This window comes from Castor canadensis, chromosome 13 (assembly GCF_047511655.1).
Source record: "Castor canadensis chromosome 13, mCasCan1.hap1v2, whole genome shotgun sequence".
Classification (NCBI taxonomy): domain Eukaryota; kingdom Metazoa; phylum Chordata; class Mammalia; order Rodentia; family Castoridae; genus Castor; species Castor canadensis.
Window position 1 is genome coordinate 91,205,786 of NC_133398.1, and position 24,236 is coordinate 91,230,021.

Consider the following 24,236-nt stretch of genomic DNA (forward strand, 5'->3'; position numbering starts at 1 on the left):
ATATAGAAAAATATTACATATGCAATGTGTCTCATAACTATATATGTTACATATATATAAATCAATACCATGAGTTAATTCTGAAAACATTTATTGAACACTGAACAAACAGTAGACACTGTAAAAGATGATGCAAAAATAAAGAATATAGAGTGCTGTGGCCTCAAATACTTCATAGCCCCACAAGTGGAGAAAGAAGCATAAATAACTCATCCAATGCGTAACAGCTAATCTCTTTTAGGCCAAGCTGTCTTCTAGATACCATGCCCAAATTAGCCTGTGGAATTTCACAATAACTTCTGTGAGCCAGGTTCTGTTACTGCACCTTCTTTACTGGTGAGGAAACAGACCCAGTTAAGCAGCTTGCCCAACAAGTAGTGTGTGTTGGAGCTCCAACCCAAGTCCATGAACTCAAATTCCATATCACAACACAGCAAGTCGACAAGCAGAGGGCAAGTTCTCTCAAACTTGCACATGAGAACCTGGCAGGAGCAGCGAAAGTTCTAATACATACAACTCTGTGTAAAATCTGCATGAATTTCATCAGATTCCCAAGTGGCAATAAATGGCATTGTACTAGAAGCCCCCAAGACATTTTCAAGCTGAGCTTTGGAAAGCTCCTCTAAGCCCTACCCTCCAGACTCTCAATCTTCCTCAACCTAATGCTTGGTCTGCCAAGTGTGGGTATCATCTGCCTCCAGAGCTGTAATTACCATCGCCAATCTGTAGCATCATTACAACAATGCTAAAGAGTCTGTGAAGCTCAATTCCATGGCATTCCTCTCTCTCCTGCCCTTCCAAGTCTCAGCAAAAGAACTCAGTAAGAATGCCAATCATTTACGGTTTTAATCACCTGCAAAGCACCCAGAGTCAGAGCGCTGATTACTTCACCTTCATATTTGTCTCTAGTCTCTTTCTAAAAGTTTTGCCTCCAGGCAAACAGAAGCTGAGCTAGTTAAGAGTGCATTATGGCACGTAGAACCAGCTCACCAGTTGATAAACCAAACTCCTCAGTTACTCCTACAGGTCTTCCAAGGGTGGGTCTCAAATTCCTTCCTACTGAAACAATAGGATGTCGGATTTGTAAGGATGTCGGATTTGCCAATAAAACAGGAGAAACTGTGTGATACAAATAGAAGGCGAACACAAAATAAAAAGATTTGTTTATTCGACATACTAGTTCCCCTACACATTCATTTGGGAGGACATTTGATTTTTCTCATAAAACAACAGACTGGATTAAGATCCTAGTACAAATCCTTATTTATGGTAGATTTATGGCACAAGAACTCCAAAAGCTACCCTGATGCTAGTTTTTGCAGTGGGAACCAGTCCAGGCCACTCTTCCTTTGCTTCCATTTGCCATTTTCCTGCCCAGAGCCCCTCCAGACTCATTAATTATCACTCTTAGGAAACAGAATTTATTTTTCTAGCTGCCAGCTCTATGGGATTGCCATTCCCTCACACCACAACTGCATCTGGCCCTGTTTAAATGCAAGTGTCCCTCTGCGGCCTCTTCAGCTTATCATTTGTGGTGTAGCCTCCCAAAGAGGCAAAGCTCAGCTCCACACTCCACAAAATAAAAAACAGTGAAGCCACCATAAAAACACACAGTACCTTCCCTGTGAGGAAAGCCACCCTGTTACAAAAGTGAGCAACATTCAGAGTCTCTACTTAAACTCCTATTTCTACCACCCCTCATCTCCAAGAAGGCAAGTCAGTTTCCTCCTTGATAACCTTGATCGTCACGTACTATTGATAGTATAAAGACATCATACAATGTATTTAAAAATTAGTTTGATTTAGAGAGTTGACCCTTTTATAAGAAAGTATACCTACTGTTTCTTATTTCTAAGAAATTGACAGCAAAATTCAATCAGAGCCCCAATTTATCAGGATCTCATGACTTCTACCCTCTCCTGTTATAAAAAACTCAAGAAAGAGACCACAAAGATGAGAGAAGACAATAGATAATTATTTTCTTCTAGTGAGGGGGAAAGTTTTTAGACCACAACAAATGGCTGAACATCTTGTGGGTTTAGCAGCCAAACGAGCTGTCTAGCTATGAGCCCGAAATACAGTATTTTGACAATGTGACATTCTGAAGCATTTGCAGCATTCCGATGGTGTATGGTAGTTACCATGAGATAGGATCCTCTATCACAAACAACTTTGGACAAACTTTGTCACTGCTGTGTACACTAGCTGAGCTAAATAGGAACTGGGATAAAGCAGGCGATGTCTAACAAATGAGATGTAAAGTCGAAAGCAGAGAATGAAAAAAAAAAAAAAAAACGGATGTGCCCTCAAACTCAATTTTTGCTATTTGCTGATTTAGGATGGACTCATCAGCCTCTTCAAAGGGAAGGACTGGGGAGGGGGTTTGAAGTTCAGTGAAGTGCTCTGCTTTTCTACCATTGGCTCCCAACCTATTGAGATTTATTTACATTCAAACGTGAACACATGTTCCTCCTATTACTCAGAAGCAATCAGCCATAAAATGGCAAGTATCTGCAGTACATTTAAATTAACAGCAATTTATATGGAGCAAAAAGGAAAACTGCTGAGTCCAAAGGAAGTAGAGGGAAAAGAAGAAAGATACAGCTGCTATCTAAAAAAGCAAATCTTATCGCATTTGTCATTTGGAGAGTTCAAGCAGAAAAGTGCCAACCTTGTTGTCCGTGTGGCATCTTAGAGCCAGTGTGGTGGCTGGAACTCCAGGGTAGCAGTTTATCTTCATTGGAAGACAAGACAGATACTCCCTGAGCCTTCTGGAAAATGTTTACTAGATAAAATCAAATAATAAACTCCCGAGTGCTTATGAGGTGTTTAAAGAATAGTGGGTTCAAAAGCTTCACATCACAAATTTGGATTTGAGCTGGGTGTAGTTCTGCTCTATTTCAACCTGTGGGCTTAAAAGTCAATTTCCAAATTTGACATTTTAAAGCACTTATTATCTATTTGTTGTAGTAACAACTATCTCTTGCTGTTGTGGTTTTCCTATTTTATATCTCAGTCAATTCATAGTGAGTGGGATTTGTCCAAAGTTATCCAAGAATGAGTTAAAGAGCTGAAATCTAAACTCAGAATCTCTGGATTGTCAGTCCATCTCACCACAAGTATTATCTGCTCTGTAACAGAGAGTTCCCGTTACATAAGCTTCAGTCTTGGCGCTACCTTCTCTGCATTCAGCTCAGAAGTTGCTGAAACGTCCCTCAAGCGTCCTTTTTGCTTCCTGAGGATGTGCCTCAGGACTACCATGTCCTCTCATGAGACCGCCTTCCACCAAGGAAGTTCTCCTTCTAGATGTCTTGACCATTCTTCAGGTATTATACAAAAGCCACTTCCTGCAAGTATTTAGTTCACTCTCCTATTAACTTATATGGCATTTGTTTCCACTCATGTGACCTTTTGTACCTTGTATTTATTTTCTTTTGACTTGCCTGAATCCCAGTCTTCATCCCTCAGAAGGGCAGCAAAAGAGTGGTTATACTCCTTCTATACCTCACACAAATACTAAGGGATGAACACATTTTGGAATTTACCATAGAATATGAATTTTCAGTTTTATTGGAGAACATCAGTGTACTCAACAACAGAACTGAAATGGTAGGGAAGAAAGGCTGTAGCACAATGCAGGATCCACCACTTCTCATGGTTGACTGTACACATCCAATAGCTCCAAAGCTTCCGGTAAGAAAATCACATATCTGCTAAGAAGAATAATGAAGCCTTCATAGATGGACACGTGGACATCCAGTGAATACCTATGGGGCATTTTAAGTTCCAGAAGAAAAGGCGCTAACTTGATTTAATCTAATTCTCATGTTGATCAACAATACAGTGGGTATGGGAATGGGACAAAAGAAAGAATCCTGTCCATGTATTTGCTGGAGATGAAAAACTAACAATATGGGGCTGAGGATGGTCAGCAAGACTTTTCAAAGAAAAGGTTGGGGTCTGAATTTGCAAAATGTTTAGTTATGCACTGACAATTAAAACAGGAAACACAAAGTTCTTGGCAAAGCTAGAATGTGTAAGGAAAACCAACGTGACTGCACAACCCAAATTCAATGATTCTAAGGAAAGTGTGGTCTGATCAGCAGGGCCTGATGCCCCATGTCCAAGTACTTGACAAGATGCCACTTAAGATGGGCAGCACATCCAGAGATAGATGCAGCGAGTACCATCACCCTGATTCATGGAATCACCTAAAGATACTTTAACTGGAATAGGAAGAAAAAATGGAAGTTTGTGGTCTGAGGGTCATTCAGATATTCACAAGTTCCACCATCACCAAACCAAGATGTCCAAATCATTCTATTGTTCTACTGTGTGGGTCTAGCCTGCTGGCTGTTTCAATATGCATGTACAGCAATCCATCAATATCCAAGAGACTGTTTCCAGGACAATCACAGATACCAAAATCCTGCAATGCTCATTTATATAAACCATATATAGTATTTGCAAATAATCTATGCAAATACCTGCCTTCCTAAATACTTTACAACATTTCTAGATTACTTGTAATACCTAATAAATGCAATGTTATGTAAATTGCTGTTATGTTACGTTGTTTAGGGGATAATGGCAAGAAAAAAATGTCTGCACACATTTAGTACAGATGCAGCTTTCCCCCCCAAATATTATTGGTCTGCAACTGATTGAATCTGCAGGTGCAGAACCCACAAAGAGATACAAAGAGCTGACTGCATGCTCTTGCTGCTGCCACCAGAGATCTTGTGCTTATATTTGCTTTTTCCAAAATATTCCAGCACTACTTTTCAGAGCATGTGAAGTCACAGCTCTAGAATCTACAAAGTCCAAACAGGAGGTGAATGATATTCATCCTATCACCCAATCAACCTATGACTAAATAAAATCTCCAAACACTTCAAACATACACAATGCATGTTTCATGACTCTGCCCAATTGAGGTTAAAACTATGGGCCACGGATCAAAATGGATCTGGGAATGAATTTCTAGCAAAGTAAATAATGTACAAAAATGCAAAAAAAAAAAAAAAGGGTGGACAGGAGGTCAGTCAGTGCCTGTCTGGGGATGATGATAATTATTATGATGAAGATGAAAGTCAGGAGATAGAAGGACAAAGAGGAGAAGGAGGGAGGGAGTAAAAGGAAAAGTAACTGCCATTGATGTACTTCAGAGGGTTCAAGGATGTAAAGAGAGTGACCATGATTACTGAAGAGTAAAAAGAGAAATTGTAAGACTCCAAAATGAGAATATAAATCCAGGTCCACATTCAAGCTGACCCTAGAAGGGAGACAGTAAATACAAATAAGATTTGTCATGGAGCAACAACAACTTTTTCATTAGGCACTCCAAGAGATGCTTCAGAAATCAAGTTTGAAGACCTTTAACATTTAGAATACTTGCTAAGAAAGCAACTGTGTGGGCCGTGTCTCAGACTATTATTGCCAATCCCAGAAATCAGTATATCCAACTTCAACCCCAATGATCACACCTTCTCCTAGAAATGTTTAGAAGCTCAGACCCCTGGATGGGTCATCATTCTGAAGAGTGTCTGCTCATTTGTGCCACCAAGAACAAGAACCATACTCCAAAAGTGTTTCTGCATCAAGTGGAACCCAGGGGATTCTGACAACAATTACCATGGAAGTTCCAGATGCATAGCAGGGGACCCATTTCAAAAAGCCTCATTAAACAGAAGGCTTACTCTGACAGCAGACTCTCAACAGGAAACTCAAAAGTGTAAAAGTAACCCCAGAGTCATAGCCTTGATACATTCAGACTGAGGGAGCCAACCAAACTCCTAACTTGACTTAAATTAAATCCCAGTTCTTAAAACCTCTGCTGACAGTGACCTTCTTATTGTTGAAAGAGCTCATTTGGAAAGCTCATTCTACTATGCTACCTCATAATTTTTACTAATCCTCAACAATGTCTCTCAGCACCTGGGCATGTGCAAACTTCAGTGGCTTTCCATGGCAACATTCCCTTTTGAAAGACAAGGTGATTCTCTTCTCCCGACCCCTTCATGCTGGAACACAGCAACTCTCTTGTTAAGTCTTTAGTTAGGTACAATTTATATGTGGAGAAAAGTATGAGTTTTAAGGAGCCTGCATTTTTGTGCCATGCGTACACATACAAACACACATACACGTCACAGTTTTTCTTTTAAATGAAATACGGATGGCATCAATGGCATAACAAATATAATAGCTTAGTTAAGAATTATGTCAGCCACACCTAAATCAACTAGACTCAAGACATTAGAAAACAATACATTTTAGTTCTTCCTAATGAAAATTTAATGTATATAAAACATATGACTTTCTTTTCAGGGATGTGTTCCAAAACTTGCATGAAGTTGTTCTTAAGTCCTCATGATTAAAAGGGAAAAAGCTATTTACCTTGTAAACCTACACACATTCTTAGTTTAAAACAAGAATCACCATTGCATAAATATGGGAGGCACTGAAAGAATGGATAGACGAATGCACTGCCTTATGTGAGAGCAGTAAAAATTTTAACATTACAAAGATGAAAGGACAGTGTATAATCACATGTGCAGAGCAGGAATGATTGATAATAAATTAGTTTCTTTCATTCTTCACAATTATGGCCTTTTACCATCTATCACTTAACTCTACAAGATCTTAGAGCTTTATTTAAAGCTACTATTGGAACTAGAATTTCAGTAAGTAGTCACTCCACATGTTCACCCTCATTGGTGACTGTATGCTAAAGGATTCATTTCCACAGTAAATCCTGAAAGAAAATTACCTAGCTGTCTGGTTCAACAGCAAGGAGCAGCCTAAAGCCAGACAGGCGTAAGTCTGAATTCCTGTCTCTCTTCCTCCCAAGCTAGTAACACTGGCCAAATTAGTAGACTGCTCTGCACTTCAATTTTCCAACTTTAGAACAAAGATGGAAAAGATACATATATAACATGTTTTGATGACTAGAACTACTATGAGTACTTACTACTGTGCAAGCCATGGTTCTTTTCTTAATACAGGGTAGCTAGTAGTGTTAGGGTTATTAATATTTAGAAGAAACACCAGGCCTAGAAATTCCAAACTACCCTATTGATTAAAAACATATAAAATTGGAATGGTCCCTTTGGCTAAAGATTGGCCTGTGTTTTACCAAGTATGTATGATTTAAAAAAACAAAATGCTTAGGATGACAAACTGCTAGCCCTCAAGTTACACATAACATAGATCTATTTTCATTGAGTTATTGAGGACTTTGTTGTAAATGTGAACATGACTTTAAACCAGTTGGTGACTGCCTATATTTTTAAAGCTCACACAATTGGAAAAAGCCTTCATAAATGTCCTTGTTATACGACAGTATAAAACAAGTCTTTTTCTTGTTTTCCTTTTCTGGGCTGCCTATCTCTTTCTATATCTCTATCTCTGTGTGTCTGTCTGTCTGTCTGTCTCTCTCCCCCCTCTTTTTCTCTACTCTCCTATGTCGCTTTGTCTATATATGTGAATCTTTCTCTCATTTCTTCCTCTATTTTTTCCAATGGGCTGACAGAACTGGTATATATGATGATCTCACTATTTTTATTTATTTATTTAGTGATAGTTATGACCTAGATTTGAATATGATGTGTTTTTTCTTCAAAAACCTATCTTAAGTTGATTAGATATTATCCTCTTCCCCAACTGTTTCTTTGTTTTGTTTTTCTGTTTCCATTTTTACTCTATTGTAAAGGAATTGGGGATAAGGAATATCAAAGCAGAGCTACAATCAAAAACAAAAGTATACCACTTCTGTAAATATTAAACAATGCAAAGCAGAGAAATGTAATTACCTAAAAAAAAAAAATCTGGTTTCTAAGAACCTTTTCAAGTAAATATGAGTCATGTTTTACAAACTTCTTTTGGAAAGAAAGAACCCGTTTACTTGTGTAGTAAAAGAAGACTACTGCTTCCATGTTAGAGATGAAAGCATAAACATAGGAGAAGAAAGTGATCATATTTTGCTTGACTTAATTACATGGGTTTTTTTCATTAATCAACATAGTAATAAACCATGTCCTTTGGTATCCTGCAGATAGGATGCCAAAATACCTTTTCTCATGCAACTCAGCTTAGCACTCACAAAACAAATTCTTGAGCTTCTTTTCTAAAGTAAGGATCTCTGTTGACCCACCAAGAAATAAATGTTCCTGGCACAACAATAATATGATAATAAAAAAAGAAATGTTTCAAGAACTAAGGGCACTTTAAAGTGGAAAACCCCTTGCTACACTAACCCTTAAGGTCTCACCAGCACAGTCTCTTGCTTTCTCCTAGAACAACCATGCTCCAGTGCTCTCCAGCTTTCCCTCATGACCATGGAACTCCAATCCTGCCCATGGCCAGCTCAGAAGCCACTACAATGACTCCTTCCAACAGCATTTTAAATAGATTCATTGTCATAACCGTGAAGGAAAAGTCACAGAAAGGAACTTTGCTCAAAAATTCCAACTTTACCCTCCTGGAAAATGGAGGCCCAAACTAAAAGCTAGAATCCCTGGGGACTTGGCAGGAGGACTACACAAAGCCACAACTGGCAGGTCTCAGGGTGGCCAGAGACTCTCAAACATCAGTATCTGTGAGCAAGATGGCTTCTCACACAAAAATGGAGGCTGTTGGCTGCAATATCACTCTGCATCTGAGTGCTGGCAAGTCTTATGGATTTCCCTGGTGGAAAATGTCTCAGAATCATTTCATGGCTTCAGCTCCAATTCTAGGACCATAAAAAATATTTTGCCAGAGAATTTTGCCTTTATGCACGATATGAAATAGGAATGGATGATAATTATGGAACCACATCTTGATAAATTTTTCTACTTCCACTTGTCTTAGATACTAAGAACTAGCTGCCAAAGGTGAGGAGAGAGCCTCCAGGAATACGTCATCACTATCCAGACCTGATTTCAAGACAGGCATCTTTCTGCCTATACAGCATCTTCCAGCAACAGCTGAATGAACCAAACCTTAACTAAATTTAACTGGCTAATTGCACCTAAATTACAGTCACAAAGCCCCTTCAGAAGATTCAGTCAATTTCTTGAGGGAGAAAGTAAATGTTTTACTATATAATTATAAACTTAATTAGCATAAAATAAATTAATTAGGGACTTACATTGGTAATGAACACCATGGTTTAGCTGTTTGTTGCTGTATTTTCCAGGGGAAGCTAAACCTTCAGAAGAAGACTTACTTGTTCTTTAAGCCTAATTTTATCTCACCTCCCTCACCTCCAATCGAACATTAGCATGGCAAGGAATTTTGATTCTTCTATGTCTGTCATCCTCACAGCAAGGAATTACAGAATCAAAATGTCCCCGCATAGGACATTTAAAATTCCACAAAATTCAAATATGGTTTATATACTAATCTTTAGGGGAAAAAAACCACTACTCTAAAACATCAGAGCTACAATATCCTAGATGCCTCTTTGCTATAATAACAGATGACTGTCTAAAGCATAGTTTCCATTTCCCAGAATACAACGACAAAAACTCACCTAGAGCTGATTTGCTGCAAATCGTTCCTCATTGCTTGTTTGCTTGTTTGTTTTTTAATCCTCAGAAAGAATTAAACAATGCTATTGGCAAAGTAGGGCGATTTCATAAAAATGTCCCAGTTTCCAACCTGTATTCCACAACTATTACCCTAAAAAATGTTTTTATCTGTCTTTGGAGAAGAGGAGACTAAGAAAATAAGCTGTCTAGAAAGATCTTGATGGCACTAAGTAGGATTTTGGTAACTAAAAGAAGTCTTTTCTAATTACCAGAAACTATGGGCACTTCCCATACTGTTTTCCCTTTGACTGCTGAAAGGACGGAGAACAGCCTCTGTATAAAAATCTGACCCACTGGGACATAGAAAGATATGTGATTGAGAGTATGGGCTCTGCTCTGGTTTCAATGTGTCCCCAAAGTTCATATGAGTAAAAGTTAGTGCCATGTTATTGGACTTTGCAGCCTCCAGAACCATGACCTAAATTAATCTCCATGTTTTACTAAATCGGACAGCCTCTGAAGCTAGAAAGTGCAATGAGTGTGTAACCTTAGGCAAATTGCTTCAGTTTTTGCATCTGTAAAATGGAGCTAATGATGCTAAATGCAGGACTATTGGTAAATTAAACAAGCTAATAAGTATACAGTGCTTAGAAGAGTGTCTAGCATATAATGCATGCTTAATAAATATTAGCCATTTCCATCATCATCAAACTCTAGAACTCAGCTTTTGTCCCCCCAAATAACTAATGTTTTATGCTCATAATGAGTTGCAAATGACTAACAATACAGGTCTAGTTTGTTTAAACAACCTGTTCAACATGTGAACCATATGGAAGACAAATCAGACTGAGATTGTGAATAAAAAGACTGACTGAATCAAAGAACTTTTGTAAAGAAAGGAAACTATGCCCATTCTCTTCAGCCAATTGAAGGTAAGTTTCTGAGAACTTGAATAACTTGCTTAAAGTCATAGCCCTAGCAAGGGTCAGACACAAGGCCTCTGTTGTTGTGGTAGCTACAGACTCAGTACTGCAAAAAATGTCAGTATAGTGAAAGCATTTTGAATGACAGGCTGAGCTGAGGGCAGAAGTGGAACCAGCTGTTTTGACATGAAAACCAATGTCCTTGCTTTGGTGTGAATGTTTATGTCTCCTCCATATTCATGTAAAAACCTAATTTCCAATGTGATGGTATTTGGAGGTGGGGCCTTTGGGTTGTTACTGAGTCATGAGAGTGAAGCTCTCATGAATGAGTTAGTGCCCTTGTGAAAGAGGCTCGTTTGACCCTCGCGCCATATGAGGACATGAGAATATGCTCTCTATCTGTGAACCAGAAGGGAGCCCTCATCAGACAGTGAGTCTGTGAGTACCTTTATCGCATGCTTCCCAACTTCCAGAATTGTGGAAATTCTTCTGTTTTGAAGCCACTTTATCTGGTATTTTGTCATAGCAGCCACAGTAGACTAAGACAGCTCCTTATCTTGAACACACTTTTGCTAAATTACTCACATATTTTACTTTAATTTTTTAAATTGTCTAAGATTTTACCTAAACACTGAATTGATTTTCACATGGAAAGGAAGAGAAATCCAGTCACTGTGTCTATTTCTTATGGTGTCACCCATGAGTGGTTATATAGGGATTAGCAAACATTTTTTGTAAAGGGCCAACTAGTATGTAATTTTCAACTCAGTAGGGCATCTAGTCTCTGTCACAACTACTTTACCTATTGTCATAACACAAAAGCAATCACAGACAACATGTAAGGAACAGGTTGCTGTGTTCCAATAAAACTTTATTTTAAAAAAAGAAAATGTGGTATCTATACACAATGGAATTTTATGCAGCCATGAAGAAGAACGGATGGAATTGGAGAACATCATTCTGAGTGAGGTTAGCCTGGCCCAAAAGACCAAAAATCGTATGTTCTCCCTCATATGTGGACATTAGATCAAGGGCAAACACAACAATGGGATTGGACTTTGAGCACATGATAAAAGCGAGAGCACACAAGGAAGGGGTGAGGATAGGTAAGACACCTAAGAAACTAGCTAGCATTTGTTGCCCTTAACGCAGAGAAACTAAAGCAGATACCTTAAAAGCAACTGAGGCCAATAGGAAAAGGGGAACAGGTACTAGAGAAAAGGTTAGATCAAAAAGAATTAACCTAGAAGGTAACACCCATGCACAGGAAATCAATGTGAGTCAATGCCCTGTATAGCTATCCTTATCACAACCAGCAAAAACCCTTGTCCCTTCCTGTTATTGCTTATACTCTCTCTACAACAAAATTAGAAATAAGGGCAAAATAGTTTCTGCTGGGTATTGAGGGGGGGAGAGGGAGGAGGCGGAGTGGGTGGTAAGGGAGGGGGTGGGGGCAGGGGGGAGAAATGACCCAAGCCTTGTATGCACATATGAATAATAAAAGAAAAAGAAAAAAAAAAACAAAAAAAGCACAGCAGGTTGAATTTGGCCTGTAGGGGGTAGTCTATTGACCTCTGAGGAATGTACCCTAAAGGATAGAAAATGCCTGCTATTTTTCCCTTATCTTCTCCTACCTTAAACTCTCTTTGTAAGTGACATTCACACTGTTTCAATATACTTATCAGGATATGATCAATGTGCAATAGAATCTAATTTAGTCTGTATTAGAAAGAAAAGCCAGTATGAATTTATGAAACACTGTTATGAAATACATATAAAGAAATGCAGTTTTATTACTTTCATATACACAGAGGAATCAAAATTAAGCCAATAAAACATTTCTAGCATGTTTTGGCAAGTAGGGGGTAATTCAGCCTTTAAAGAACTTAAAATTATATAACTCATCAATTGCTTTCATATTTCTTCTAAAGCTCTTAAAAAGTTTGTTCCCTAAGACAGTGAAATATGATTCCTACCACTTCATTGGGTTTCCACTATTAATTGTTTTGAAAATCCCTTTGTTCATAGAAGATGCCCAAATATTCCACCAAACCAATTGCTCATGACATTAATGATCTGAATCATCAAGAATTTTTGAACATGTAGACAATCTAAATAAATTGAAATCCTATGACATCACAAATTAATACCTTCTTCTGAAATAGCTATACCGTTCTCTTAGAACCTCTGTCTCACCTTTTGCAGGCTCTGTAGGTTGATTATTCAAAATCCATTCACAATCCCCTTTTCCTTTGCCTTCCTCTACCCTTAAGAGAAAAAGCCAGTGTACTTGATTTCCCAGTGTCCCTTCAACCTAAGTGTGGGCATCAACATAATTCTAGCCATTGAGAAGTCCAGGAAGAAAGTTCCTCTGTCTTGAATTAAAAGGGAACATCTCATTGTCCTTCTTTCTTTCTGGTTGGAACGTAGACTTGAAGTCTGGAGGCAAGGTAGCTTTCTTGAGTTTCCTAGGTCACCAATAGGAACAGGAGGCCCACCTGCTAAGATAGCAGAAAAGAAAGGTGGAACGAGCCGGGGTATCTATGATGAAATCAGTAAACTACCCTAATAGCCTTGAATCCAAGTATGAGGAAAACTTCTGTTTAAGTGGTAGGATTTGTTTGTTGTTGCAGCTAATGCTAGCCTAAGTGACACAATTCATGAAGGCTTTGAGCTTATCTTAGCAAGACAGAGAGAGAGAAAATGCTTGACTACAAACTAAAGAACTTGCTGGGCACTGGCAGCTCACGCTTGTAATCCTAGCTACTCAGGAGACAGAGATGGAGAGGATCGAGTTTCGAAGCCAGCCCAGGCAAACAGTTTACAAGACCTTATCTCAAAAAAATCCATCACAAAAAAGAGTTAGTGGAGTAGCTCAAGGTATAGGTCCTGAGTTCAAACTCTATACCTAAATAAAATAAAATAAAACCTTTAGCTAGTACCAAAGAAAAGTAATCAGCTTTGCTTTCAAGTGGCATTGTGGTAGCATCTGTGTGGCACCTGGAATTCTAAAATGACCCATGTTAAATAATATGGGGCTGAAATTCTCTCATGTTATTAATATATGCTAATTCAAAAGCAAAAGAAAATTTGAGAGAAAGAGAGAGAGAAGAGAGAGGGAGAGAGAAAGAAGGCAACAGGCTGAGCAATTTAAAAAATAATAATAAGGGCCTGGGTGGAAAGCCAGGGCAAAAAAATGCCCTAAACACATCCATACTTGTAGCCCAGAGAGAATAAATGAATTTACACATCGAATGAAAAGGACCTGTGGCCAGTGCAAGCCCTCAAATCCTGGGGTTAGTAAGAAACAACAGGAGCTTCTTGACATCTGAGGATTTAAGCAAACAGACCAGGGGCTGCTTCCCATCAAGACCTCCAGGAAGCAGCCACCCCACATATGCCCATCTTTTCAGTGTCAGTGACAGAAGTAAGACTGTGCTATGTGCCACCTGTGCTGACAACTGAGCCATCTCAAGGCTTTCTGGGTTTCCCAGGAGCCCAGAGCAGTAAGCAAGAACATCCATAAGTGCCCATGTGTCCAAGAAGGGCAGAAAGGTGTCTGAGACCGTCTCTGGGCTAAGGGGAAACAGAGTGGCCTGTGCAGATGTGGTGCTGGGGGGTCATGCAGGCCTGGGAATGTCAGAAGTAGAGCATTCGGGGTAGGAGCCAGCACCAAAACCAGGGCAAGAAGTAGGAGGAGCCATATTTCAGCGGATGCAAAGGGGATGCTTCCAATATAGTTACAGTCCATAAACAAACAGATGCGGCTTTGTGCCGATAAAACTTTACTTATCAAAGCAGATTTGGCCCATGGGTCAAGCCCCCGTACAACAGTCATTTCTGTGAGCCACAACACGGCGGTTAGCCACTCTTCCCTGCTCCTGAAGTAGAACAAAATGGAAATGCTTCATTTTTCCCATTAAAATACCTCAGTCTGTATGGCATAAGGTTTCATGCAGGCTGCACATAAAATCTCTTCAGGAAAAAAATTCAAAATTATGTGTCATAAAATTGTCATCTGCATTTTCAACTACAGAAGCCAATGCCCAGGGAAGATGGGTGGACCTGAAGCATTTAGGTGCTTCTCCCACACACACAGCTGGGAGGATTCCTGCTGGCCACGTTCACCATCCTCAGCTCTACCATATGAAAAACACAGCCTCTCAGTTAGTAGTGCAGACATGGTAGTACTTTTATTATGACTCACATTCTGCAATTAAGGTCATGCCTTCGGCAATCCATAAAATCGTCTACTTGGATTCTCTATGGATAATTTGATCCACCCCTCCCTCGTCTCCAGCTCCAGTGATGAGGGGATTGTTTTCAATTAAGCCAATTTGTCACAGACACCTCTGCTCTCAATATGGTATTTTCTACCAATTTCTCTTTTGTTTTGAAAATAGCAAAGTGGGCAAAATGCATGTGTGAGTGTTAGGTTCAAACCAATGCAGTTTGTTAACAAGTAACTATAAACAGGAAAGTTCTCTCAGCACACACACACAGACAAAACCAGTTGCGTTCCTTTGTTGTCTCGTTGTGCATACTCCGTACACAACCTTGAGTAAGCAGAATGATAGACCCAATGATGACGATGACGGTCAAGGTGTGACAGTGTTGCTAGTGGTGGCAGCAGCTACACATTACTGAGAGTCTAATACATGTTGGACACTTTTGTCATCTCAAAATCTCAGGACATTTATGCTGTTCCTATTTATTGAAGAAAAACTTAAATTCAGAGGAATTATATATCTGTTTATAGAAAAGCTATAGAACATTGGGGAGAGAGCTTGGAGTTGAAATCTCCATTTTACTGACTTGTGATATCAGGTAGCTTTCATAAACCGTTATAAATCGTGATGTTCTCATTTGTAAATGGTGATAATTACACCTTCCTCAAAACTGTGCTGAGAGTATCAAATGAGGTAATATCTACAAAGCTCTTCTTAGGATGTGCCTATATTTTTAACCAATGTGCTAGCCTAGAAGAACAAGAATTTCATATGGCCCAAACTCATAATTGCTCAGGAAATGGTGTGTATTGCTAGTATCACTGTTGCTATTATTGTTGAAGGACAACAGTAGGTGAAGGAATTTTAGCAGAATATTTTGAATAGTAGAGAAGGAATTTTCATCTGAATATGACTGATTCTGAAGGCCAATCTTTTCCACTTGCTTAGGACTTTCAGAGGAATCCACTGATTTTTTTTTTTTTTCACTAATGTTTCCTTAATAAACTGAACCTGCACCAGGGAGCTAGTAAATGACAAGAACAACACAGTGCCTTCTATTTTACTACCAGCACTTTATGAGTAGGACAAAGACCATTTTATTACCAGCTCATTATATCTAAAACTTGTTTGAAGCATATTAACCAAATGTCAGTTGAATAAAAATATGAACTGTCTTCCTTAATATATTAAGGGTCATGATCTACTGAAAATTGGGATCTGCCTCATTAAACAGTTATAATTAACTCTGTCCCTAATATTCCACAGTGGAATTGCTGTAGTGATTCATATTTAAAACCAGGAGGATAATTCAGTAATGCTTGCAAGAACAATCAGATTCTCTCTTTCACATTCCACAATGGGAACTGGGAGTAAAAATACTCTCTTCTCAGGCTAGGGAATTAGAAGATAAAGAGACTTCCCCTCAGATGCCTGCCTGCTCCTTGACAAGCTTGAAAGAAATAAATTCCCATATGAAACTAAACCATTTCTTGTTGTTTTACTATGTTCCCAGTGGCTATATCTGTTGAAAGAGTCTAGACATTTTTCAAGTTTGAGTTGAGTTTTAGACAACTCTTACTCTTTTAAATTCAAAAATCCTTCTAAAAGAAGCCTTTTTCTCTAAATTATGAGATTCTAATTTCTAAGATATTGCCTCATAGAATTATAAAATCCAATCAGAAAGAGAAATTTCTCCACTTGCTTTTTCTCTAAATAAAAGAGCAAAATGTCATTCTATGAACAATGTACATAGAGGAAATTCCAAGGTCAAGGCAGTATTTGAAAGTATGTGCATGGTATTTTGGCTGGAAACCATGTGTGTTCTCTGGAACTTCTCACAGTGTCTGACCACCCTGTGGTGTGCCCACATCCAAAAGAACTCTCTGGAGATGAACATTTTCAAATGGCTGTTATCACTGTGTGTCTTTGTAACCTTTGACTCTGCAAAGAACTAAGGTTTGCTTTAGAATATTGCAAAGAGAACAGTCATTTATTTGGGGTTTTTTCATTTTTAATATAAGTAAATGTGAGGGCAAAGGTAGTTAAATTCAAAAGCTGATCTAGATATTCTGGTCAAAGTCCTCAAATAATGAGGTGATCAAAGGAAACACATCTTTTTGAGGGTTAGGGGATAAGTAGGAGAGGATCCCTTTAATCTTTCAGTCGCTATTATGATTTTTATGCTGTATAATCATCATTACCCTTTTCAAAAGTTGTCAGGACAAAATTATACTCACTTCAGTCAATGTAAGAGATAAAAAGCTCACATGTCTCTGACATTAGTAAGTTAGAGAATCTTTATTCTAAAAAGCTCAACTTGGCCAATAAACACAAAAGTATACTAACAGAATATGATATGACACTATTAGACATGTCCCAAGGGCCAATGCCATGTTTGAAAGAGCTCACTAAAATAGAACACTGAAGTAATTAAAGGAGAAATACTTTGATTAATAAAGTTTAAAATCCATATTAGATCCAGGGATCAGTTTAGTAATAATAATTGCCTTATCAGAACAAACTGGCAATTACAAGAGGAGTTCTCCCCTTGTGAAGACTAGATGCTGAATTAGTCTTCCAACTCCTTGAATCTTTGCTGCAGATTTCTTTTCAGATTCTTACAACATATTGCTACACTTCCTCCTTCAACATCTCTTCATATTCATACTCAGAACCTTATCGCCCTGCACTAAAACCAATCAAACCCATCAGGATGGATGCCGGGGAAGGTTTTTAAAACTAAAAAAGACTAGCTGACATAGCAAATATCAAGAGTAACCTTGGGAGTATTGATCAAGCTGTTTCTCTGTTTCAAAGATAGGGAAATTAAGCAGTCTTTTAAATCATTAATGAATTCCTTTTATGTTCTATTCAACAATACAGTCCCTCAGCCAAGCCAAGAATTTGTATCCCTACATCTTAATGGGAAACAGCAAAAATTTTCCCATGGAAATATTCAAGAAGAGGGCTCTATTCTCTCACCCATTGCTTAAAACAGTTAGAGGAAAATTCATCCACAGTCAACTGAATAATTTTCTTGGAAAAGAATGCAATTTTCCCCTCTTCTGTGGGGCTGATGATTCGTCTATCTTAGAACTGTGTTTAAAAGACAATGACAAAGTACAGAATTTAGGTATTTCATATGTTTCAACTAAAAGTTTGTTTGACTTCATTTTTCTACCTGAAACTTTCTGTAATGGGTTTTGAGACCAGCATATAGATCAATTGGATTCATAGACTAAGAGTCTGTCTAGGCACAGAGGGAAACCCACATTAAAAATGTCCTGTCTCAAGTCACCTCCCTCCATCACTAACACCATTGAGCTTGGAATAAGAACAAGATAACCAGTGGCCCATTTAAATGAAAATCCAGCAAGAAGACATCTTTGTAAAGTGCAAAAGCATTGCCTGGGAAGGACAGCATGTCAAAACCCCCACATTCACTGCCACCCTCACATGGCTGCTTAGTTAACCAGCCACTGAAGAAGCCCTGTTAAGGAGAATAGGAAGTGATGGCATGGGACAAAAAAGGGTAGGAAAGCTTAAGGCTTGACTGACGGTCTTCATGACAAGAGGGCAAGAAAGGGTACAAGACAGGTAACAGAGATAAGCTTGCAAGGGGTGTGTGCAATGGAATGTGTGCAACATCAGAAAGTCCAGACCTCTTGGATGTAAGTCTTCCACTAAATTCAGATGAGCTGCAGCAAGTCCACAAGTCACTGTGGACCTCAGTTCCCCCCAAGGAAGATGTACTAGGCAGCATCTGACCTTCCTTTCCAGGTCTAACCCCTAAACATGTGTTTCTTTGATTTCTCTAAACCAAACCCTCATCTCAGTGCTTTCAGATTGTAGACACATGGGAAGGTGCCTCTGAAGGCCATGTTAGCAAGCTATCCTGCCATGCTCAAGACTCAGACTGAGGTTAACAAGATCTGGTACATATACCATTATTTCAGATCTCTGTCTGTACCCCAACAGCTCAGTCATCTCACTATCTGCTCAAGGGATTATTTCTGCAGGCCATGCCTGAGGACACCTCTCTGTGTTTTGTTAGCTTCATCACTTTTCCCTTCCTGTGGGCCCTATCAGAACCTAACCTTCCTTTAACTTGCTTGGATCTAGCCTCTCTGATCTACCATTTCTCTGAAACACCCTCATAATGGCCACTAAAAACCTTAAAAGCAATTTCTGAGTGACTTTTTGTCCATCTTCTTCCTAGCTGACCAAGCTAAAGTACTGTGAGCACACATGCTTCAAAAATTTCTTCTTCCTTTATTTTCCTGCCACTACCTTCAAGCCTCTCAAAAAATCTTCAATCTGACAATTTTTCCACCTCCTCTACCATAATTTTGGCTGTTCATAAAGGTCCTTGCTCTGTAGCAGCTTACCCACTCTCCAGGCTCTCACCTCTGGGCTACTGGCTTCCTAATCCCCACCTCCAGCCTCATTAAGTCTGGCTTGACAGACACAGTAAGCAAGACCCCCACACCTCATACACTACAGGGCCTGTCATACTAAGGGATTTGCTGATGTTCTTCTATTTTATCCTCACAACTCTATAAAGCAGAAGTTATCATTATCACCATTTTTGTAATTAAGGACAAAAAGACTGAGTGGTTAAGAAATTTAACAAAGGTCCCACAACTCATAAAGTGGATGCTGAAACTGAAACCCCAATGTTTCTCTAACTATTCACATGTGAAAAAACGTGTTGAGAAAGAACAGACAGAATTGAGGAAGATACATCCATGCACACAGCCAGTACTACTGATGAAGCAGCACAGCGCCATGACCCAGTATCCCAAATAGCTGAGAGATCAGTTCATGACATCCTGATTTTACAGATAAGGGAACAGCTAGCAACACCTGTCCCCTGGGTCTCCAGTCTTTGAGCTGACCTGGTTCAGTTGTCTCTATTATTACATAAGAGATCATTTTGCACGTGGTCATGTTTAGTATGCATTGTCTTTGCTAGCTCATTCCAAAGCTTTCAGAAATCTAAGCAATAAGGAAAGACGATTGCTTCTTTCTTGCCTCAAGGACAATGAAATGTCAATTAGAAAGATGAAAACTGACAGTGGATTGTAGACATTTTTTTCAAGAATACTTGCTCATAATTCTTCTGAGAGATGCCTCCCTCACTTTTACATAACCATATTTCCTTAAGGTAAATAAAGTGTTCTCAATCACCTATGGTTGATGATTCCTGGGAGCTGGAAGTCCATAATCCAAACACATACAACATGAAGACTTCCTTTCACTTTCCCCTATTTAGTTTTGAGATAGCACCTTTATTTTCACAGAGTTTTGTTGTACTGGTTAAATATTAATAAGATAAAATGATTTAAAAATTAGTCTACAAAGATAAAGAAAACAACATATCCTATTTTGGAGAAAAGCAGTATAAAGAAACCAGAAGCAGAGACAGATGGAACAAAATAACAAAAGGGGGAACATGAGAGAAAAGAATAATTTAAAGAAATAATAATCCTGAACATCACTGAAAATTTGTAGCTCAAGTTTGCCCTGATTTCACCCTGGTTTGACCACTCATCACATAGAGAAGTGACCCAGGAAGTTACTTCACACAAAAGTTTACATGTTGGAAACTTTGTTCCCAAATTCATACACTGTGGGTATGTAGAGGTGGGGCCTTCCGAAGGTAATTAGGAGTAGATGAGGTCATGAGGATGAGACCCCCAGATGGGATTATAAGAAGAGGAAGAGCCCTAAACTGACATGCTCCTTTACTTCCATCCTGTGATGACTTCACCAGGTAATTATGCAGAAAGAAGGCCTTCACCAGATACAACCGCTCAATCTAAGACTTCCCAGCCTCTAAAATCATGAGCCAAATAAACTTCTATTGCTTGTAATTTTCAGAATCTGAAGAGTTCTGTTTTAGCAGTAGAAATGAACCATGACATTACCATAACTCATGAGCATGTTGAGGGTCTTCAGTGAGATGATACATCTAAAATGCTTGCAACAGGGGGTGAGAGGGAGGGGGCGGAGTGGGTGGTAAGGAAGGGAGTGGGGGCAGGGTGGAGAAATGACCCAAGCCTTGTATGCACATATGAATAATAAAACAATAAAATAAAATAAAATGCTTGCAACAAAACGACTACTCATAAAAATAGTTACTATTGTTGTGGTGGTTAGTTGAAAGAACACATACATTTTACCAACTTGCTAAGTTCCAGAAGGTTCTGAGAATGTGAGACTGAGATGAGACAGGATTGGCAGGGTCTAGTTTAAGGGACTGCAGGTTCACATGGTGTCTGAACAAGTGCTGGTTTCCTTGGTTTTGAATAAAGGCATGTGTGATGTTTGGAATTCCCAGGTCGTATTTCTAAAAGAACGTTCAGTTCTTTTCACACCAATGTTGCAATAAATTCTGGTGCATACTGCCTGGGGAGAGGCTCTGATAGCATGGTGCCTGTGTGCAAGTCACCAACTTGGCTGGGAATGAAAGAAACCTCAGTTCATCCTTTGTCTGTAAAGACTGGCTTTTCCTAACTCTCCAAATTGATGTTCTAAAAACAGTTAGTCCAATGGCTAATGCCTTCCGAGAACATTTTTCTAATGTGATCTGTTATTAAAGAAGGAATAAAAATCTCATAGAAAAAATAAGACACAATACACAATTTAAAATAATGCACTATAAACCCTGTGTAAGAAGGGATTTCTCAAACTATAAGGTTTGACAAACCAGTATTTTGGAGGCTTAACCTGAAACCCGCTCCCTATGAAAGTGTTCTGATGGCATGGGCCAGAATTTCTCTTTCACTTTGAACTACTACTGCCACACATCTGTTCCTCTTGCAGAAAATGAGTACGTTTGCCCTTTGGCCATACAGAAGCCCCTGGACTGCAAAGGCTACTACTTAAGTAGCCTCATAAACACATTTCTTTCTCAATGCATCCATACAACAGGCTCTGTACAAAATTTAATGAATTTGTAAATAGACTCATTAGATTAAAAACACAGACTGTTTTCTAACCAGTTTGAATGATAAAAATGATTGGAGTGGTGCAGCTGACTTATTCCAAAAGTGGTTGGTTTTGCCCTGTGGAGTTTAATGTTGGTGTTGGATTTACCTGTTGTTTGGGCTTACCTGTTTGGATTCCTATTGTGTAGGTGGAGCAAGGAGGAGTGGGGGACAATCCTCTACAGAGTTTCTATGATGTGATTTGCATTTCTAAATCACTGCTACCATCATCTGTTTACAGGTCTCTGGAGAAATACGATGAGGATAAAGAAGTGGCTTTCTCCTATGAAATGCATGAACTTGAATTAAATAGGATTTATGACTCTCTCATTGCTCTCTGTAGTTCTCCAACCTTCTAAAGAAAATGGAATCTGCTGAATAAATGGGCTCACCCAAATCATTTTATAAATGTTCAGTTCTCAAAGAAACTAAATTATGAGAAGGGAAAAATACTCTCTAAAGATGTAAATAAACCCCAAAGGGCTTATCTTTTCTATCAATCTAAATTAAAATGTTAATAACTCAAATGGATGGGTTTCTACTATTTTGATTTATATTGAATATTAGACATTTTTGCCATATGTGGACACCAATTAGTTGATGAACATTAATTATTAAACATCTTCTGCCCTCACCCTCTCAGGAAATGTCACTAAAAAGAACAGAATCTTTCACTGGCACCCTGCACATGAACACCACTAAGTAAGTGTTTGTTGTATGTGAACAGTTTCAAATAAACATGCAGAAAATGTGCATCTGAATTAAAGTTTAGATGTACACATGTATTCAAAGAGTAATTGTCGAACTCTAAACATGTCTCATGACACTCCACAACACCACTGTGGAGTGCGCGTTTGTTGTGCAGGGGAGGAAAAGCCTGCCAAGAGAGGGAAAGAAACCTCTGAGGTCACACAGCTAATAACCAAGGGTTCAATGATTTGGACACATATCCCTAGACTCTGCCTGGGACTTCCTATCAGTCCACACAGCTTCCCTCATTTGCTCACAACATTTTTTAAACTCATTTGTTTTTAAAGTGTGGAACTTATTTTACAATCTCACTTTTAGGTCTTAATATTAGATTGGATTATTTGAATTGTCAGTTCTATCTCCAATTGCTCTTCCCAGTGCTCCAATCTACTTTCCTCACTGCAACTGTGTGTTATTTTTAAAACATCCACTTAATGATGATGCTCCCTGCACTGAGGTCTCTTTAGGATAAATTCTGTCTACACTGTATCCAAGACCACACCAAGGACTAAACTCCCTTCCAGCTCTCTTCCCTATTTTCTACCTCTACTCTTTTTTCCAGTCAAATTAAACTCCTTGCAAATGTGTAAATGCCACAAATTTTCTCATACTTTCATGTCTTGGGACATGAAATTCCTGGCTGGAATCCTTTCCTCTTCCTTCTCCCTGCCCTTTACCCAACTCTCACTCTCTGCAGGCTCTGAAACCTCCCTCAATGCACATCTCCTAGGACCATTTTCATAAGCCTTTCAAACTCTGCTTAAAGACCGCAATGACTATGTGTTTCCTCCCTGAAGTGTATGCCCTTGGAGTGGGACCATGCAATTCTCTGCCTAATACAGCCATGTTTCTAAATGAGTGAGTGTATGTAGAAAGAATGGCCATAAATACTCAACCTCTTGTAGTAAATCTCACACAGGAAAGTAGCTGAGAATCAGAGGGGCCAAGTTGAATAAGTAATGTGAATGACCATGTTAGCTAACACAACCATTTCAACAAAAACCGTGTTTGACAGATACCACTATCAAGAAGAGGAAGTCAATCTAGAGACATAGAAAAATATCCTCTTCTAAGCTACCTAACAGTTCCAAATGAACACCTGAGGAAGGAAATATCATCAGAGCATTTATCACATTATACTTTAGGAGTCTCTCATATTGGAGGATGGAGGGTGTAGTAAGAACATGTTCACAGGAAAAAACAGCCTTGTATTTCTTGGTCTAAGGAGCAAGTTCTTGAAAATCTACCTGAAGTGTCAGCAACCTTCAACGGTTTCCCTTAGTCTTACATATGCTAGCTACATTCTCACACTCGGGGATGTAAGTTGATGTGCAGAACAAGATTAAGCATCACAGCTTGATGAAAGACATGGGTTTTAGGAGAATCACTTCTTAAGAACTCAATAACTACCTAGCCATGGGAAGTTAATAGACAACTTGCAAGTTAATAGATGCCTTTGGACTGGACTGTTATACTCCAGAGTGCAATCCCTTAGAAATGCTGAGGTAAACAAACGTCACTGCCTTGGAAAATGTGGCATTTGGTGATGTGACAAGTACAATGGTATTTATCATCCATATCCACAGCTTAATGGACATGAGCCATATCTGGAAAAGGGAAAGGGTGATTCAGCCCATTAAGTATGCAGAACATCATCTTTCAATGCAAGATGGTCCTTGATTATTTTTTTCATCTCCAAAGGATCCATCCAAATGGGAAAAATGCAGAAGCAGAAAAAGCTACAACTTTCCTGCTAGAACTACAGCCCCAGCAAAACCAGTTCTGATGGTGCAAATATCAGAAGTAGAGGCCCTTGGTCTCTATTTGCCT

The 24,236-nt window shown here is 38.9% G+C and overlaps 1 protein-coding gene across 11 annotated transcripts in view; it reads right to left on the reverse strand.

Moving 5' to 3' along the window:
- The window catches only part of Ntrk2 (neurotrophic receptor tyrosine kinase 2), a 333,650-nt gene that overhangs the window by 205,523 nt on the left and 103,891 nt on the right, over window positions 1–24,236 (reverse strand). The window lies entirely within an intron of this gene.